The following is a 15,116-nucleotide window of genomic DNA, read 5'->3' as shown; positions in this document are numbered from 1 at the left end:
ATTAAATGGCAGTTTTTCAACGGCTGTCAGTTCTGCTTCTAGTTACGCTACATCGCCCTAGCAGCACCTACGCACTGCGTTCAGATGTGCTCACCTCCGCTCTGGCGTTGAGCGCCTACAGCGCCATCGCCTTCGGCCTCTGATGGCAGGAGGGTAGCCGATATATCAGGGCGTGGGTGGTACGCAGCACAACGCGGTGGTGGTGTAACGATCAGCATGGTTGCTTCCCAAGCAGTTGATCCGGGTTCGATTCCCGGCCACCGCACAAAAGGTACTTTTTTCTTCTACGGGTATTCCACGTACCGAAACGCGATCTTCGAAACTGTGAAGTGTCGCGGTACGAATAGTTTTCCTTCGCCCCTCGTCTCAGTCCGTGCTGCCAGGGCGCTAGTCTGCGGTTTCGTTTCTCAGCGTCGTGTGTCTCCATGTGTCGACTTGTCTCGACTTTGCTCGGCTGACGCGAAAGCTGACGCTTGGAAATGGGCATATATGTAGAGGGCAGGCGCGAGAAACGACTGGGAGAGACCAAAAAACGACAAACACAAGACAGAACCTTTCATTGCTCGGCTGACGCGAAAGCTGACGCTTGGAAATGGGCATATACGTAGAGGGCAGGCGCGAGAAACGACTGGGAGAGACCAAAAAACGACAAACACACGACAGAACCTTTCATTTTATTGTGGCCACAGATTCGCCCCTTAGTGTACCGAGAGGCAAGAGTGGCGTCAGCGTGCGGGACCGCATCATTATCGCTAAGCAACCACGAAACCGAAGGAAAAATGCAAAATGAAAGACGCCAACAGCACGTCGAGTTCCCAGCCGAGAACGCATCCAAATACTAACCACGGCCAACGATTCTTGACGCCGGTGAACAGACGAGAACCGCTGCACTACGCGCGGTATCGCCGTTGGCGACAGTATCGCGCGACGTGTAGACATCTTACTTCTTGTGAAGATCGCTTGTTATTTACCTGGCAGTGTCTCGCTGGAGGAAGCATTCTCTTTTAGGGGAGAAAAATAAAATGGCACTTGGTGCGGTCGAATACGTGGCCTTTGTGTTCACAGCACGACGCTCTAACTTACTCAGCTTTCGAGCGACGCAATGTGGCACGTCTGCAGTCCAATACCCGATCCACCGTCTCATCCACCTTTATTACTGCCCTGACACTCATTTACACACATATCTGCTTTCGTTCACGTTTGCTCGCCTGATGCTTGGACCCCAAAAACCACAACACAAAGATATCGTAAATGCCGTGAGAATAATAAGACTCAGCAAACAAAAGGATGTTCGGCTACCAGGAATCGAATCCGGGCCTCGTGGCTGAAAGCCATGTCTCCTAACAGCTTTCCATTCTTTCTGACCGTCAGACAATCAGACTTGCAAGGCAAGCACCATAGTCACTGCCGTTTCTAGTAGTATCTGTGGAACCTGTTCTTCCCGCATGTACGAAATTGGTAGTTTTGGAATATTTAAAATGCATTGTCAGATGTGGGGTTCGAACCCACGCTCCCCTCCGGGAACCAGAGCTTAAATCTGGCGCCTTAGACCGCTCGGCCAATCTGACGTGTGGGCGCAAAGTGTCTACTACCGCCGTTTCTAGGCATATCTCCAGAGCCTGACGGCGAAGTTAGCGTGTTTTTTTCTTGTGTGAAGGAAATACGTTGGTTTTAGAGTATTTAAAACGAGTTGTCAGATGTGAAGTTGCACCCCACCCTCACTTTCGGGAACCACAGCTTAAATATGGTGCCTTACACCATTGTTTTCCGTCGCCATCTGTCGTAAGTGGAACGAGCAGAACTGTAGTTATCAACATTCACATTGACGCAGAGAAAACAAAAAACGACAGAAAAGGCCGTTCCCTAGCAACGGCTACGCTGTGCATTTCGCCCTCAGGGGAAGCTAATGATATGCTCCAGGCGAGCATCAAACTAACCAACTTAATATTGTGATACTTAGGTGCTTTCTACTTCTGGATTGGCACACATATGCTGAATCGACTCTGGATCATCAGTAAGTACGTCACATTAGATATTTGTTTTATCGCCCTGCTGTAAATTAAATGGCAGTTTTTCAACGGCTGTCAGTTCTGCTTCTAGTTACGCTACATCGCCCTAGCAGCACCTACGCACTGCGTTCAGATGTGCTCACCTCCGCTCTGGCGTTGAGCGCCTACAGCGCCATCGCCTTCGGCCTCTGATGGCAGGAGGGTAGCCGATATATCAGGGCGTGGGTGGTACGCAGCACAACGCGGTGGTGGTGTAACGATCAGCATGGTTGCTTCCCAAGCAGTTGATCCGGGTTCGATTCCCGGCCACCGCACAAAAGGTACTTTTTTCTTCTACGGGTATTCCACGTACCGAAACGCGATCTTCGAAACTGTGAAGTGTCGCGGTACGAATAGTTTTCCTTCGCCCCTCGTCTCAGTCCGTGCTGCCAGGGCGCTAGTCTGCGGTTTCGTTTCTCAGCGTCGTGTGTCTCCATGTGTCGACTTGTCTCGACTTTGCTCGGCTGACGCGAAAGCTGACGCTTGGAAATGGGCATATATGTAGAGGGCAGGCGCGAGAAACGACTGGGAGAGACCAAAAAACGACAAACACAAGACAGAACCTTTCATTGCTCGGCTGACGCGAAAGCTGACGCTTGGAAATGGGCATATACGTAGAGGGCAGGCGCGAGAAACGACTGGGAGAGACCAAAAAACGACAAACACACGACAGAACCTTTCATTTTATTGTGGCCACAGATTCGCCCCTTAGTGTACCGAGAGGCAAGAGTGGCGTCAGCGTGCGGGACCGCATCATTATCGCTAAGCAACCACGAAACCGAAGGAAAAATGCAAAATGAAAGACGCCAACAGCACGTCGAGTTCCCAGCCGAGAACGCATCCAAATACTAACCACGGCCAACGATTCTTGACGCCGGTGAACAGACGAGAACCGCTGCACTACGCGCGGTATCGCCGTTGGCGACAGTATCGCGCGACGTGTAGACATCTTACTTCTTGTGAAGATCGCTTGTTATTTACCTGGCAGTGTCTCGCTGGAGGAAGCATTCTCTTTTAGGGGAGAAAAATAAAATGGCACTTGGTGCGGTCGAATACGTGGCCTTTGTGTTCACAGCACGACGCTCTAACTTACTCAGCTTTCGAGCTACGCAATATGGCACGTCTGCAGTCCAATACCCGATCCACCGTCTCATCCACCTTTATTACTGCCCTGACACTCATTTACACACATATCTGCTTTCGTTCACGTTTGCTCGCCTGATGCTTGGACCCCAAAAACCACAACACAAAGATATCGTAAATGCCGTGAGAATAATAAGACTCAGCAAACAAAAGGATGTTCGGCTACCAGGAATCGAATCCGGGCCTCGTGGCTGAAAGCCATGTCTCCTAACAGCTTTCCATTCTTTCTGACCGCCAGACAATCAGACTTGCAAGGCAAGCACCATAGTCACTGCCGTTTCTAGTAGTATCTGTGGAACCTGTTCTTCCCGCATGTACGAAATTGGTAGTTTTGGAATATTTAAAATGCATTGTCAGATGTGGGGTTCGAACCCACGCTCCCCTCAGGGAACCAGAGCTTAAATCTGGCGCCTTAGACCGCTCGGCCAATCTGACGTGTGGGCGCAAAGTGTCTACTACCGCCGTTTCTAGGCATATCTCCAGAGCCTGACGGCGAAGTTAGCGTGTTTTTTTCTTGTGTGAAGGAAATACGTTGGTTTTAGAGTATTTAAAACGAGTTGTCAGATGTGAAGTTGCACCCCACCCTCACTTTCGGGAACCACAGCTTAAATATGGTGCCTTACACCATTGTTTTCCGTCGCCATCTGTCGTAAGTGGAACGAGCAGAACTGTAGTTATCAACATTCACATTGACGCAGAGAAAACAAAAAACGACAGAAAAGGCCGTTCCCTAGCAACGGCTACGCTGTGCATTTCGCCCTCAGGGGAAGCTAATGATATGCTCCAGGCGAGCATCAAACTAACCAACTTAATATTGTGATACTTAGGTGCTTTCTACTTCTGGATTGGCACACATATGCTGAATCGACTCTGGATCATCAGTAAGTACGTCACATTAGATATTTGTTTTATCGCCCTGCTGTAAATTAAATGGCAGTTTTTCAACGGCTGTCAGTTCTGCTTCTAGTTACGCTACATCGCCCTAGCAGCACCTACGCACTGCGTTCAGATGTGCTCACCTCCGCTCTGGCGTTGAGCGCCTACAGCGCCATCGCCTTCGGCCTCTGATGGCAGGAGGGTAGCCGATATATCAGGGCGTGGGTGGTACGCAGCACAACGCGGTGGTGGTGTAACGATCAGCATGGTTGCTTCCCAAGCAGTTGATCCGGGTTCGATTCCCGGCCACCGCACAAAAGGTACTTTTTTCTTCTACGGGTATTCCACGTACCGAAACGCGATCTTCGAAACTGTGAAGTGTCGCGGTACGAATAGTTTTCCTTCGCCCCTCGTCTCAGTCCGTGCTGCCAGGGCGCTAGTCTGCGGTTTCGTTTCTCAGCGTCGTGTGTCTCCATGTGTCGACTTGTCTCGACTTTGCTCGGCTGACGCGAAAGCTGACGCTTGGAAATGGGCATATATGTAGAGGGCAGGCGCGAGAAACGACTGGGAGAGACCAAAAAACGACAAACACAAGACAGAACCTTTCATTGCTCGGCTGACGCGAAAGCTGACGCTTGGAAATGGGCATATACGTAGAGGGCAGGCGCGAGAAACGACTGGGAGAGACCAAAAAACGACAAACACACGACAGAACCTTTCATTTTATTGTGGCCACAGATTCGCCCCTTAGTGTACCGAGAGGCAAGAGTGGCGTCAGCGTGCGGGACCGCATCATTATCGCTAAGCAACCACGAAACCGAAGGAAAAATGCAAAATGAAAGACGCCAACAGCACGTCGAGTTCCCAGCCGAGAACGCATCCAAATACTAACCACGGCCAACGATTCTTGACGCCGGTGAACAGACGAGAACCGCTGCACTACGCGCGGTATCGCCGTTGGCGACAGTATCGCGCGACGTGTAGACATCTTACTTCTTGTGAAGATCGCTTGTTATTTACCTGGCAGTGTCTCGCTGGAGGAAGCATTCTCTTTTAGGGGAGAAAAATAAAATGGCACTTGGTGCGGTCGAATACGTGGCCTTTGTGTTCACAGCACGACGCTCTAACTTACTCAGCTTTCGAGCTACGCAATGTGGCACGTCTGCAGTCCAATACCCGATCCACCGTCTCATCCACCTTTATTACTGCCCTGACACTCATTTACACACATATCTGCTTTCGTTCACGTTTGCTCGCCTGATGCTTGGACCCCAAAAACCACAACACAAAGATATCGTAAATGCCGTGAGAATAATAAGACTCAGCAAACAAAAGGATGTTCGGCTACCAGGAATCGAATCCGGGCCTCGTGGCTGAAAGCCATGTCTCCTAACAGCTTTCCATTCTTTCTGACCGCCAGACAATCAGACTTGCAAGGCAAGCACCATAGTCACTGCCGTTTCTAGTAGTATCTGTGGAACCTGTTCTTCCCGCATGTACGAAATTGGTAGTTTTGGAATATTTAAAATGCATTGTCAGATGTGGGGTTCGAACCCACGCTCCCCTCCGGGAACCAGAGCTTAAATCTGGCGCCTTAGACCGCTCGGCCAATCTGACGTGTGGGCGCAAAGTGTCTACTACCGCCGTTTCTAGGCATATCTCCAGAGCCTGACGGCGAAGTTAGCGTGTTTTTTTCTTGTGTGAAGGAAATACGTTGGTTTTAGAGTATTTAAAACGAGTTGTCAGATGTGAAGTTGCACCCCACCCTCACTTTCGGGAACCACAGCTTAAATATGGTGCCTTACACCATTGTTTTCCGTCGCCATCTGTCGTAAGTGGAACGAGCAGAACTGTAGTTATCAACATTCACATTGACGCAGAGAAAACAAAAAACGACAGAAAAGGCCGTTCCCTAGCAACGGCTACGCTGTGCATTTCGCCCTCAGGGGAAGCTAATGATATGCTCCAGGCGAGCATCAAACTAACCAACTTAATATTGTGATACTTAGGTGCTTTCTACTTCTGGATTGGCACACATATGCTGAATCGACTCTGGATCATCAGTAAGTACGTCACATTAGATATTTGTTTTATCGCCCTGCTGTAAATTAAATGGCAGTTTTTCAACGGCTGTCAGTTCTGCTTCTAGTTACGCTACATCGCCCTAGCAGCACCTACGCACTGCGTTCAGATGTGCTCACCTCCGCTCTGGCGTTGAGCGCCTACAGCGCCATCGCCTTCGGCCTCTGATGGCAGGAGGGTAGCCGATATATCAGGGCGTGGGTGGTACGCAGCACAACGCGGTGGTGGTGTAACGATCAGCATGGTTGCTTCCCAAGCAGTTGATCCGGGTTCGATTCCCGGCCACCGCACAAAAGGTACTTTTTTCTTCTACGGGTATTCCACGTACCGAAACGCGATCTTCGAAACTGTGAAGTGTCGCGGTACGAATAGTTTTCCTTCGCCCCTCGTCTCAGTCCGTGCTGCCAGGGCGCTAGTCTGCGGTTTCGTTTCTCAGCGTCGTGTGTCTCCATGTGTCGACTTGTCTCGACTTTGCTCGGCTGACGCGAAAGCTGACGCTTGGAAATGGGCATATATGTAGAGGGCAGGCGCGAGAAACGACTGGGAGAGACCAAAAAACGACAAACACAAGACAGAACCTTTCATTGCTCGGCTGACGCGAAAGCTGACGCTTGGAAATGGGCATATACGTAGAGGGCAGGCGCGAGAAACGACTGGGAGAGACCAAAAAACGACAAACACACGACAGAACCTTTCATTTTATTGTGGCCACAGATTCGCCCCTTAGTGTACCGAGAGGCAAGAGTGGCGTCAGCGTGCGGGACCGCATCATTATCGCTAAGCAACCACGAAACCGAAGGAAAAATGCAAAATGAAAGACGCCAACAGCACGTCGAGTTCCCAGCCGAGAACGCATCCAAATACTAACCACGGCCAACGATTCTTGACGCCGGTGAACAGACGAGAACCGCTGCACTACGCGCGGTATCGCCGTTGGCGACAGTATCGCGCGACGTGTAGACATCTTACTTCTTGTGAAGATCGCTTGTTATTTACCTGGCAGTGTCTCGCTGGAGGAAGCATTCTCTTTTAGGGGAGAAAAATAAAATGGCACTTGGTGCGGTCGAATACGTGGCCTTTGTGTTCACAGCACGACGCTCTAACTTACTCAGCTTTCGAGCTACGCAATGTGGCACGTCTGCAGTCCAATACCCGATCCACCGTCTCATCCACCTTTATTACTGCCCTGACACTCATTTACACACATATCTGCTTTCGTTCACGTTTGCTCGCCTGATGCTTGGACCCCAAAAACCACAACACAAAGATATCGTAAATGCCGTGAGAATAATAAGACTCAGCAAACAAAAGGATGTTCGGCTACCAGGAATCGAATCCGGGCCTCGTGGCTGAAAGCCATGTCTCCTAACAGCTTTCCATTCTTTCTGACCGCCAGACAATCAGACTTGCAAGGCAAGCACCATAGTCACTGCCGTTTCTAGTAGTATCTGTGGAACCTGTTCTTCCCGCATGTACGAAATTGGTAGTTTTGGAATATTTAAAATGCATTGTCAGATGTGGGGTTCGAACCCACGCTCCCCTCAGGGAACCAGAGCTTAAATCTGGCGCCTTAGACCGCTCGGCCAATCTGACGTGTGGGCGCAAAGTGTCTACTACCGCCGTTTCTAGGCATATCTCCAGAGCCTGACGGCGAAGTTAGCGTGTTTTTTTCTTGTGTGAAGGAAATACGTTGGTTTTAGAGTATTTAAAACGAGTTGTCAGATGTGAAGTTGCACCCCACCCTCACTTTCGGGAACCACAGCTTAAATATGGTGCCTTACACCATTGTTTTCCGTCGCCATCTGTCGTAAGTGGAACGAGCAGAACTGTAGTTATCGACATTCACATTGACGCAGAGAAAACAAAAAACGACAGAAAAGGCCGTTCCCTAGCAACGGCTACGCTGTGCATTTCGCCCTCAGGGGAAGCTAATGATATGCTCCAGGCGAGCATCAAACTAACCAACTTAATATTGTGATACTTAGGTGCTTTCTACTTCTGGATTGGCACACATATGCTGAATCGACTCTGGATCATCAGTAAGTACGTCACATTAGATATTTGTTTTATCGCCCTGCTGTAAATTAAATGGCAGTTTTTCAACGGCTGTCAGTTCTGCTTCTAGTTACGCTACATCGCCCTAGCAGCACCTACGCACTGCGTTCAGATGTGCTCACCTCCGCTCTGGCGTTGAGCGCCTACAGCGCCATCGCCTTCGGCCTCTGATGGCAGGAGGGTAGCCGATATATCAGGGCGTGGGTGGTACGCAGCACAACGCGGTGGTGGTGTAACGATCAGCATGGTTGCTTCCCAAGCAGTTGATCCGGGTTCGATTCCCGGCCACCGCACAAAAGGTACTTTTTTCTTCTACGGGTATTCCACGTACCGAAACGCGATCTTCGAAACTGTGAAGTGTCGCGGTACGAATAGTTTTCCTTCGCCCCTCGTCTCAGTCCGTGCTGCCAGGGCGCTAGTCTGCGGTTTCGTTTCTCAGCGTCGTGTGTCTCCATGTGTCGACTTGTCTCGACTTTGCTCGGCTGACGCGAAAGCTGACGCTTGGAAATGGGCATATATGTAGAGGGCAGGCGCGAGAAACGACTGGGAGAGACCAAAAAACGACAAACACAAGACAGAACCTTTCATTGCTCGGCTGACGCGAAAGCTGACGCTTGGAAATGGGCATATACGTAGAGGGCAGGCGCGAGAAACGACTGGGAGAGACCAAAAAACGACAAACACACGACAGAACCTTTCATTTTATTGTGGCCACAGATTCGCCCCTTAGTGTACCGAGAGGCAAGAGTGGCGTCAGCGTGCGGGACCGCATCATTATCGCTAAGCAACCACGAAACCGAAGGAAAAATGCAAAATGAAAGACGCCAACAGCACGTCGAGTTCCCAGCCGAGAACGCATCCAAATACTAACCACGGCCAACGATTCTTGACGCCGGTGAACAGACGAGAACCGCTGCACTACGCGCGGTATCGCCGTTGGCGACAGTATCGCGCGACGTGTAGACATCTTACTTCTTGTGAAGATCGCTTGTTATTTACCTGGCAGTGTCTCGCTGGAGGAAGCATTCTCTTTTAGGGGAGAAAAATAAAATGGCACTTGGTGCGGTCGAATACGTGGCCTTTGTGTTCACAGCACGACGCTCTAACTTACTCAGCTTTCGAGCTACGCAATGTGGCACGTCTGCAGTCCAATACCCGATCCACCGTCTCATCCACCTTTATTACTGCCCTGACACTCATTTACACACATATCTGCTTTCGTTCACGTTTGCTCGCCTGATGCTTGGACCCCAAAAACCACAACACAAAGATATCGTAAATGCCGTGAGAATAATAAGACTCAGCAAACAAAAGGATGTTCGGCTACCAGGAATCGAATCCGGGCCTCGTGGCTGAAAGCCATGTCTCCTAACAGCTTTCCATTCTTTCTGACCGCCAGACAATCAGACTTGCAAGGCAAGCACCATAGTCACTGCCGTTTCTAGTAGTATCTGTGGAACCTGTTCTTCCCGCATGTACGAAATTGGTAGTTTTGGAATATTTAAAATGCATTGTCAGATGTGGGGTTCGAACCCACGCTCCCCTCCGGGAACCAGAGCTTAAATCTGGCGCCTTAGACCGCTCGGCCAATCTGACGTGTGGGCGCAAAGTGTCTACTACCGCCGTTTCTAGGCATATCTCCAGAGCCTGACGGCGAAGTTAGCGTGTTTTTTTCTTGTGTGAAGGAAATACGTTGGTTTTAGAGTATTTAAAACGAGTTGTCAGATGTGAAGTTGCACCCCACCCTCACTTTCGGGAACCACAGCTTAAATATGGTGCCTTACACCATTGTTTTCCGTCGCCATCTGTCGTAAGTGGAACGAGCAGAACTGTAGTTATCGACATTCACATTGACGCAGAGAAAACAAAAAACGACAGAAAAGGCCGTTCCCTAGCAACGGCTACGCTGTGCATTTCGCCCTCAGGGGAAGCTAATGATATGCTCCAGGCGAGCATCAAACTAACCAACTTAATATTGTGATACTTAGGTGCTTTCTACTTCTGGATTGGCACACATATGCTGAATCGACTCTGGATCATCAGTAAGTACGTCACATTAGATATTTGTTTTATCGCCCTGCTGTAAATTAAATGGCAGTTTTTCAACGGCTGTCAGTTCTGCTTCTAGTTACGCTACATCGCCCTAGCAGCACCTACGCACTGCGTTCAGATGTGCTCACCTCCGCTCTGGCGTTGAGCGCCTACAGCGCCATCGCCTTCGGCCTCTGATGGCAGGAGGGTAGCCGATATATCAGGGCGTGGGTGGTACGCAGCACAACGCGGTGGTGGTGTAACGATCAGCATGGTTGCTTCCCAAGCAGTTGATCCGGGTTCGATTCCCGGCCACCGCACAAAAGGTACATTTTTCTTCTACGGGTATTCCACGTACCGAAACGCGATCTTCGAAACTGTGAAGTGTCGCGGTACGAATAGTTTTCCTTCGCCCCTCGTCTCAGTCCGTGCTGCCAGGGCGCTAGTCTGCGGTTTCGTTTCTCAGCGTCGTGTGTCTCCATGTGTCGACTTGTCTCGACTTTGCTCGGCTGACGCGAAAGCTGACGCTTGGAAATGGGCATATATGTAGAGGGCAGGCGCGAGAAACGACTGGGAGAGACCAAAAAACGACAAACACAAGACAGAACCTTTCATTGCTCGGCTGACGCGAAAGCTGACGCTTGGAAATGGGCATATACGTAGAGGGCAGGCGCGAGAAACGACTGGGAGAGACCAAAAAACGACAAACACACGACAGAACCTTTCATTTTATTGTGGCCACAGATTCGCCCCTTAGTGTACCGAGAGGCAAGAGTGGCGTCAGCGTGCGGGACCGCATCATTATCGCTAAGCAACCACGAAACCGAAGGAAAAATGCAAAATGAAAGACGCCAACAGCACGTCGAGTTCCCAGCCGAGAACGCATCCAAATACTAACCACGGCCAACGATTCTTGACGCCGGTGAACAGACGAGAACCGCTGCACTACGCGCGGTATCGCCGTTGGCGACAGTATCGCGCGACGTGTAGACATCTTACTTCTTGTGAAGATCGCTTGTTATTTACCTGGCAGTGTCTCGCTGGAGGAAGCATTCTCTTTTAGGGGAGAAAAATAAAATGGCACTTGGTGCGGTCGAATACGTGGCCTTTGTGTTCACAGCACGACGCTCTAACTTACTCAGCTTTCGAGCTACGCAATGTGGCACGTCTGCAGTCCAATACCCGATCCACCGTCTCATCCACCTTTATTACTGCCCTGACACTCATTTACACACATATCTGCTTTCGTTCACGTTTGCTCGCCTGATGCTTGGACCCCAAAAACCACAACACAAAGATATCGTAAATGCCGTGAGAATAATAAGACTCAGCAAACAAAAGGATGTTCGGCTACCAGGAATCGAATCCGGGCCTCGTGGCTGAAAGCCATGTCTCCTAACAGCTTTCCATTCTTTCTGACCGCCAGACAATCAGACTTGCAAGGCAAGCACCATAGTCACTGCCGTTTCTAGTAGTTTCATGATTTTAAACATGGCTGCGGCAGCAACTGTTAAAATTCTTCACAATAAAGGATGACAGCTTGTGGAACCTGTTCTTCCCGCATGTACGAAATTGGTAGTTTTGGAATATTTAAAATGCATTGTCAGATGTGGGGTTCGAACCCACGCTCCCCTCCGGGAACCAGAGCTTAAATCTGGCGCCTTAGACCGCTCGGCCAATCTGACGTGTGGGCGCAAAGTGTCTACTACCGCCGTTTCTAGGCATATCTCCAGAGCCTGACGGCGAAGTTAGCGTGTTTTTTTCTTGTGTGAAGGAAATACGTTGGTTTTAGAGTATTTAAAACGAGTTGTCAGATGTGAAGTTGCACCCCACCCTCACTTTCGGGAACCACAGCTTAAATATGGTGCCTTACACCATTGTTTTCCGTCGCCATCTGTCGTAAGTGGAACGAGCAGAACTGTAGTTATCAACATTCACATTGACGCAGAGAAAACAAAAAACGACAGAAAAGGCCGTTCCCTAGCAACGGCTACGCTGTGCATTTCGCCCTCAGGGGAAGCTAATGATATGCTCCAGGCGAGCATCAAACTAACCAACTTAATATTGTGATACTTAGGTGCTTTCTACTTCTGGATTGGCACACATATGCTGAATCGACTCTGGATCATCAGTAAGTACGTCACATTAGATATTTGTTTTATCGCCCTGCTGTAAATTAAATGGCAGTTTTTCAACGGCTGTCAGTTCTGCTTCTAGTTACGCTACATCGCCCTAGCAGCACCTACGCACTGCGTTCAGATGTGCTCACCTCCGCTCTGGCGTTGAGCGCCTACAGCGCCATCGCCTTCGGCCTCTGATGGCAGGAGGGTAGCCGATATACCAGGGCGTGGGTGGTACGCAGCACAACGCGGTGGTGGTGTAACGATCAGCATGGTTGCTTCCCAAGCAGTTGATCCGGGTTCGATTCCCGGCCACCGCACAAAAGGTACTTTTTTCTTCTACGGGTATTCCACGTACCGAAACGCGATCTTCGAAACTGTGAAGTGTCGCGGTACGAATAGTTTTCCTTCGCCCCTCGTCTCAGTCCGTGCTGCCAGGGCGCTAGTCTGCGGTTTCGTTTCTCAGCGTCGTGTGTCTCCATGTGTCGACTTGTCTCGACTTTGCTCGGCTGACGCGAAAGCTGACGCTTGGAAATGGGCATATATGTAGAGGGCAGGCGCGAGAAACGACTGGGAGAGACCAAAAAACGACAAACACAAGACAGAACCTTTCATTGCTCGGCTGACGCGAAAGCTGACGCTTGGAAATGGGCATATACGTAGAGGGCAGGCGCGAGAAACGACTGGGAGAGACCAAAAAACGACAAACACACGACAGAACCTTTCATTTTATTGTGGCCACAGATTCGCCCCTTAGTGTACCGAGAGGCAAGAGTGGCGTCAGCGTGCGGGACCGCATCATTATCGCTAAGCAACCACGAAACCGAAGGAAAAATGCAAAATGAAAGACGCCAACAGCACGTCGAGTTCCCAGCCGAGAACGCATCCAAATACTAACCACGGCCAACGATTCTTGACGCCGGTGAACAGACGAGAACCGCTGCACTACGCGCGGTATCGCCGTTGGCGACAGTATCGCGCGACGTGTAGACATCTTACTTCTTGTGAAGATCGCTTGTTATTTACCTGGCAGTGTCTCGCTGGAGGAAGCATTCTCTTTTAGGGGAGAAAAATAAAATGGCACTTGGTGCGGTCGAATACGTGGCCTTTGTGTTCACAGCACGACGCTCTAACTTACTCAGCTTTCGAGCTACGCAATGTGGCACGTCTGCAGTCCAATACCCGATCCACCGTCTCATCCACCTTTATTACTGCCCTGACACTCATTTACACACATATCTGCTTTCGTTCACGTTTGCTCGCCTGATGCTTGGACCCCAAAAACCACAACACAAAGATATCGTAAATGCCGTGAGAATAATAAGACTCAGCAAACAAAAGGATGTTCGGCTACCAGGAATCGAATCCGGGCCTCGTGGCTGAAAGCCATGTCTCCTAACAGCTTTCCATTCTTTCTGACCGCCAGACAATCAGACTTGCAAGGCAAGCACCATAGTCACTGCCGTTTCTAGTAGTATCTGTGGAACCTGTTCTTCCCGCATGTACGAAATTGGTAGTTTTGGAATATTTAAAATGCATTGTCAGATGTGGGGTTCGAACCCACGCTCCCCTCAGGGAACCAGAGCTTAAATCTGGCGCCTTAGACCGCTCGGCCAATCTGACGTGTGGGCGCAAAGTGTCTACTACCGCCGTTTCTAGGCATATCTCCAGAGCCTGACGGCGAAGTTAGCGTGTTTTTTTCTTGTGTGAAGGAAATACGTTGGTTTTAGAGTATTTAAAACGAGTTGTCAGATGTGAAGTTGCACCCCACCCTCACTTTCGGGAACCACAGCTTAAATATGGTGCCTTACACCATTGTTTTCCGTCGCCATCTGTCGTAAGTGGAACGAGCAGAACTGTAGTTATCAACATTCACATTGACGCAGAGAAAACAAAAAACGACAGAAAAGGCCGTTCCCTAGCAACGGCTACGCTGTGCATTTCGCCCTCAGGGGAAGCTAATGATATGCTCCAGGCGAGCATCAAACTAACCAACTTAATATTGTGATACTTAGGTGCTTTCTACTTCTGGATTGGCACACATATGCTGAATCGACTCTGGATCATCAGTAAGTACGTCACATTAGAAATTTGTTTTATCGCCCTGCTGTAAATTAAATGGCAGTTTTTCAACGGCTGTCAGTTCTGCTTCTAGTTACGCTACATCGCCCTAGCAGCACCTACGCTCTGCGTTCAGATGTGCTCACCTCCGCTCTGGCGTTGAGCGCCTACAGCGCCATCGCCTTCGGCCTCTGATGGCAGGAGGGTAGCCGATATACCAGGGCGTGGGTGGTACGCAGCACAACGCGGTGGTGGTGTAACGATCAGCATGGTTGCTTCCCAAGCAGTTGATCCGGGTTCGATTCCCGGCCACCGCACAAAAGGTACTTTTTTCTTCTACGGGTATTCCACGTACCGAAACGCGATCTTCGAAACTGTGAAGTGTCGCGGTACGAATAGTTTTCCTTCGCCCCTCGTCTCAGTCCGTGCTGCCAGGGCGCTAGTCTGCGGTTTCGTTTCTCAGCGTCGTGTGTCTCCATGTGTCGACTTGTCTCGACTTTGCTCGGCTGACGCGAAAGCTGACGCTTGGAAATGGGCATATATGTAGAGGGCAGGCGCGAGAAACGACTGGGAGAGACCAAAAAACGACAAACACAAGACAGAACCTTTCATTGCTCGGCTGACGCGAAAGCTGACGCTTGGAAATGGGCATATACGTAGAGGGCAGGCGCGAGAAACGACTGGGAGAGACCAAAAAACG

At 50.0% G+C, this 15,116-nt stretch overlaps 15 non-coding genes across 15 annotated transcripts; 8 read left to right on the top strand and 7 right to left on the bottom strand.

Moving 5' to 3' along the window:
• Positions 1 to 193: 193 nt before the first annotated feature.
• Trnag-ccc (transfer RNA glycine (anticodon CCC)) lies at positions 194 to 265 on the top strand. The gene has a single exon. It is a non-coding gene; the product is annotated as a tRNA-Gly (tRNA).
• Positions 266 to 1,484: 1,219 nt separating this feature from the next.
• On the bottom strand, positions 1,485 to 1,568 carry Trnal-uaa (transfer RNA leucine (anticodon UAA)). The gene has a single exon. It is a non-coding gene; the product is annotated as a tRNA-Leu (tRNA).
• Positions 1,569 to 2,251: 683 nt separating this feature from the next.
• On the top strand, positions 2,252 to 2,323 carry Trnag-ccc (transfer RNA glycine (anticodon CCC)). The gene has a single exon. It is a non-coding gene; the product is annotated as a tRNA-Gly (tRNA).
• A 1,219-nt stretch (positions 2,324 to 3,542) lies between these two features.
• On the bottom strand, positions 3,543 to 3,626 carry Trnal-uaa (transfer RNA leucine (anticodon UAA)). The gene has a single exon. It is a non-coding gene; the product is annotated as a tRNA-Leu (tRNA).
• Positions 3,627 to 4,309: 683 nt separating this feature from the next.
• Positions 4,310 to 4,381, top strand: Trnag-ccc (transfer RNA glycine (anticodon CCC)). Its single transcript has one exon. It is a non-coding gene; the product is annotated as a tRNA-Gly (tRNA).
• A 1,219-nt stretch (positions 4,382 to 5,600) lies between these two features.
• Trnal-uaa (transfer RNA leucine (anticodon UAA)) lies at positions 5,601 to 5,684 on the bottom strand. Its single transcript has one exon. It is a non-coding gene; the product is annotated as a tRNA-Leu (tRNA).
• A 683-nt stretch (positions 5,685 to 6,367) lies between these two features.
• Positions 6,368 to 6,439, top strand: Trnag-ccc (transfer RNA glycine (anticodon CCC)). Its single transcript has one exon. It is a non-coding gene; the product is annotated as a tRNA-Gly (tRNA).
• Positions 6,440 to 7,658: 1,219 nt separating this feature from the next.
• On the bottom strand, positions 7,659 to 7,742 carry Trnal-uaa (transfer RNA leucine (anticodon UAA)). Its single transcript has one exon. It is a non-coding gene; the product is annotated as a tRNA-Leu (tRNA).
• A 683-nt stretch (positions 7,743 to 8,425) lies between these two features.
• Positions 8,426 to 8,497, top strand: Trnag-ccc (transfer RNA glycine (anticodon CCC)). Its single transcript has one exon. It is a non-coding gene; the product is annotated as a tRNA-Gly (tRNA).
• A 1,219-nt stretch (positions 8,498 to 9,716) lies between these two features.
• On the bottom strand, positions 9,717 to 9,800 carry Trnal-uaa (transfer RNA leucine (anticodon UAA)). The gene has a single exon. It is a non-coding gene; the product is annotated as a tRNA-Leu (tRNA).
• Positions 9,801 to 10,483: 683 nt separating this feature from the next.
• Positions 10,484 to 10,555, top strand: Trnag-ccc (transfer RNA glycine (anticodon CCC)). Its single transcript has one exon. It is a non-coding gene; the product is annotated as a tRNA-Gly (tRNA).
• Positions 10,556 to 11,836: 1,281 nt separating this feature from the next.
• On the bottom strand, positions 11,837 to 11,920 carry Trnal-uaa (transfer RNA leucine (anticodon UAA)). Its single transcript has one exon. It is a non-coding gene; the product is annotated as a tRNA-Leu (tRNA).
• A 683-nt stretch (positions 11,921 to 12,603) lies between these two features.
• Positions 12,604 to 12,675, top strand: Trnag-ccc (transfer RNA glycine (anticodon CCC)). Its single transcript has one exon. It is a non-coding gene; the product is annotated as a tRNA-Gly (tRNA).
• Positions 12,676 to 13,894: 1,219 nt separating this feature from the next.
• On the bottom strand, positions 13,895 to 13,978 carry Trnal-uaa (transfer RNA leucine (anticodon UAA)). The gene has a single exon. It is a non-coding gene; the product is annotated as a tRNA-Leu (tRNA).
• Positions 13,979 to 14,661: 683 nt separating this feature from the next.
• Positions 14,662 to 14,733, top strand: Trnag-ccc (transfer RNA glycine (anticodon CCC)). The gene has a single exon. It is a non-coding gene; the product is annotated as a tRNA-Gly (tRNA).
• The last annotated feature ends 383 nt before the right edge of the window (positions 14,734 to 15,116 follow it).

Source organism: Schistocerca cancellata, unplaced genomic scaffold (genome assembly GCF_023864275.1).
Source record: "Schistocerca cancellata isolate TAMUIC-IGC-003103 unplaced genomic scaffold, iqSchCanc2.1 HiC_scaffold_1083, whole genome shotgun sequence".
NCBI lineage: Eukaryota > Metazoa > Arthropoda > Insecta > Orthoptera > Acrididae > Schistocerca > Schistocerca cancellata.
The sequence above is the reverse complement of the archived record's forward strand: the minus strand, read 5'-3'. Positions and strand labels throughout refer to the sequence as shown.